Below are 4,051 nucleotides of genomic sequence, written 5' to 3'. Positions count from 1 at the left end.
ATTACAGCATGATCTGAAGTTGTGGTCCTTGAAAGTTTCTCCCAGTAATGGAATTCAAATGCTTCCCTGTTTGATCTGTGTGAGTTTTCTGGGGCTCCAGAATATTGACTGGCACATAATAAGTCACCAGATAGTATTCTGTAGTCTTCAAAGGGTATCTCTCATCGTATGGGGATGATTTACCTTGCAAAGACCATTTGCACACTCTGAATCACAACTTAAATCCTCACAAGCTTTCTAAGGCCAGTTCAGTCTCAATTTCACTACTCACATGTAAATGGGAGATAATAATATGAGCCTCAAAAATAGTATCATAAATTGAAGATACATAGGAGACATAATGTCTGCATCATCCTATTCCCAGCTCTCTGCATTGTCAGCATCATTAGTTATTGATGAATCTGAACTCTTCTCTGCTGTGCATATTTTGGTTCTGGTGAGGGTTCCAGCAAAGCCCTAAGCATCACTGGAGGGTACGTGTCTATTTCTCCTGGATTCCTCTGATCCTGAGAGCTTCCACTTTCACCTCTAGATTACTTAGAACCATGTTACTTATTTCCCAAATATTTGGGAATATTTTTTAGATATAGCATTGTTATTTAGTTTCAATATAATAATGTTATACTCAGAAAACATACTCTGTAGGATTTCCTTTTAAAGTTATTACTGTGGCTGAGATTATGACCTACCTGTCTGAATATTCTACCTGCATATAAAAATACTTAGTCTACACTTCTCTCAGAATGTATCATTTCATCTTGACCATTTTATTGTTCTTAGCAATGTTTCAACAGTTTAATCGTGTTCCACTGTCTTCTGGCCTCTTTTGTTTCATCTTCTTATGTGCGTGATGTGTATGTTTTCCCTCGGCTCTTAAGGGTATTCTGCTCACGTTCAGTTTTCAGTATCAATTTGACTATCATTTGTCTATCTGTTGTTATATTCGTGTGTATTTACTGAATTCCTTACATATATTGTTTGCTATATTGCCTCTGTTTTAGAAAACAGTCATTGATGAGCTCTTCAAACATTTCATCTACTTTATAATTCCTACTGTGTTTGCTAGCCTTAATATAAGAATGTTTGACTGCATGAAATTTTCCACAGATGCTTTCTTTTCTTCTTCTTCTCCACATCTTCCCTTTATTTTCTTTATATTTCAGGGCAGGCAATTCCTACTGATGGGACTTTAGGTTCATGAATTCCTTTCCACATCCATTTTGCTGATAGAACCATAACACTAATTCTCTATTTAAATATTGTGTTTTTATTTCTGTCATTTACATTTGACTTTTAGTGGTGTTCATCTCTGTTGAAATTCTTCGTTTCTTCCCACAAATTTTCTAACAATTGATTGTGTTAGTATACTAACATAATTGCCATATTTATTATAAATCTCTTAATAATCCCAAGATCTATATCACCTTTGGGTATGCTTTTATTTTTATTCTTCTTTAAACCATATGTCACGTTTGTTTGCATACATGTTATGTTTTTCATATATCATTTCTTAACATTCTTAAGATATTTTTCTCAAAAAAAAAAAATGGGACCCGCAGTTAGCATAATGGGTACGTAGTTTGACTCCCATGTATTGGACCGCGATTTGAGTCCTGGACCCGGTGGCTTAAACTCACGCTGGGTGCATGTGCGTGCATGCCCAAGATCCCGAGAGGAGAATGGAAGAGAAGGGATTGCGGGGTGTATCCCCCCCGGGGGGGTGATTTCTCACTTTCTGTATCTCTGTCTCTCTCTATCTGGCTGGCAAGTGCACGTGCCCTATAGCATAAAACTCTCAAAAAATATTTTAATTATAGTTTAGACAGAATATTGTGAACAAAATAATAATATTAATGGAAAATAATACCACTTAGCTGTAAAGAAAGACACACATCTTGTTTAAGCCATTAATTAGGGGGAGGGTAAATCAATCTAATGTACATTTAATTTGTGTTAGGGCTTTGTTTTAGTTTACATTATATTCTGTTTATACCTGGTTTCAGATTACTAAAGGATAGGGTAAAGATCTTTCATTCAGTAGGACTGAAGACCTGAGAACCAGGTAGACTCCAGATTTATTTTAATATTATTTAAAAAATTGTTTTTAATAATTTTTCACATATATATTATGCTGAATAACAGAGCACCTTAGATAGACAGGATGATTTATGATTAAAAGAAATGTACTCGGCATTTGGTTCATTGTTCTGAAGGCTGGGAAGTCCAAGGTCAAGGGAGGCTGCATGTGGCGAGGACCTTCTTGCTACATCTTAATACAGCAGAAGGCATCACATAGGGAGAGGGTGTGAGTAAGGGTGGCTGCTCACACCATGGACGGAAAATAGGAACCGAACTTGCCTTTGGAATTCAGTGCTATGATAACTAATCCACTACTGGACACACAAGGGGGTTAGACAATTCATTCATAAGGACAGAGACTTCATGACTTAATTATCTCTTGCAGATCCCATCCTTTAATACGTTTATAATGACAATCAAATTTTAACATGAGTTTTGGAGGGAACATTCAAATTACAGCAGTTTTGAACATATAAATCCCTTAGGATTTCCAACCAGTTAAATCTTCCCTTTAATTAATTAATTAACTAATTAATTCCTGAGATATATTTGCTACAGGGCACATGTTATCACTGGAGAGACAGAGATCCAGAAAACAAAAAATCATTCCCCTGGCCACACCACAATCTCTTCTCCTGTCATGATCTTGGGCAAACACGCACATGCACCCAACTTGAGTTTTGATTTTTTGTTTGTTTTACTATGTCATTAAATAGGTATTTTAAATGTATATTTTAATTTTAGAAAGGCAGTTTTAGCTTTAATAAATCAAAATTTAAAAATGTTAAGAGAACTTAGCATAAGACTTAAAGCCAGGAAAAGGGTTAATATTCTGTTCAACTAGTAGGTACATGGGCCCATCAATTCAAGAGAAGAAAAAATCCTTAACTCTGGAAAACAATGCATAGAAGATCTGTGACATTTTAGTCTAAAGTCACAAAATGCTATTTTACCAATTCAGTATCATGTACTTAATCTATCTGCTGTTGTGGTCTGAGCTTTCCATTTAAATTCTGGAAGATAACATTCAACTCTGGACTTGTCCCTACCATTAAGTTGGCCATTTTCTTAGTCAATTCTTAGCTCTTATTTCTGTGAACCTGACTTTAGTTTTATTGAGATAACACTCCCTTCAGAGCTTCTTGGACAACTGATCTGGTGTTGGTAAATTCTTTCAGTTTTTGTTTACCTGAGGATGTTCTTGTCTTCTCTTCCCGTATGAAGGATAATCTTGCCGGGTATAGTATTCTTGGTTGAAATTGTTTTTTACTCAACACTTTGAATATATTTTCCCATTCTTTCCTTGCTTGCATTGTTTCTAATGAGAGGTCCATTGATGGGATATCCTTTGTAGGTAACTTGACGTTTCTCTCTTGCAAATCTTACTATCTTTTCTTTGTCTGTGGTTTTGGTCAACCTGGCTATAATGTATCTTGGAGAAGATCTTCTGGGATTGATCCTATTTCGAGCCCTTTGTATTTCTTGGGTCCAGATCTTTGAACACCTCTCTATTTTTGGAAAGTTTTCTTACAGGATTTCATGGAATAGATTATCAATGCCCTTATTAGTCTCTTCACATTTTGGGATACTGATTATCTGTATGTTTGGACGTTTAATGGTATCTAGTATTTCTCATATATTATTCTCATTTTTTGGGTTATTGTTTCAGTCCATGCGGTGATTCTGTCTTCTACATCTGATGTTTTATTTTCTGTAAGATCTAGTCTGGTTTTACACTTTCAAATATGGTTTTGACTTCCTGTATTACAGCCTTAATTTCTAACAGTTCCATTTGATTTTTTTTTATGGTGAATATTTCCTCTTTCAGATCATGGAAGAACTTTCTTACCTCTTGGAACCCTTTGGTTCTTCTCTCCTGTCTCTTCTGGAGTTCATTGTCTCTCCTCTCTTGCATCTCTGTTAGCTTAGTCACTATGAATGTTTTAAATTCTTTTTTTTTTTTTTTTTGTGA

Source organism: Tupaia chinensis, unplaced genomic scaffold, assembly GCF_000334495.1.
Source record: "Tupaia chinensis unplaced genomic scaffold, TupChi_1.0 Scaffold000644_1, whole genome shotgun sequence".
Lineage (NCBI taxonomy): Eukaryota > Metazoa > Chordata > Mammalia > Scandentia > Tupaiidae > Tupaia > Tupaia belangeri.
The sequence above is the reverse complement of the archived record's forward strand: the minus strand, read 5'-3'. Positions refer to the sequence as shown.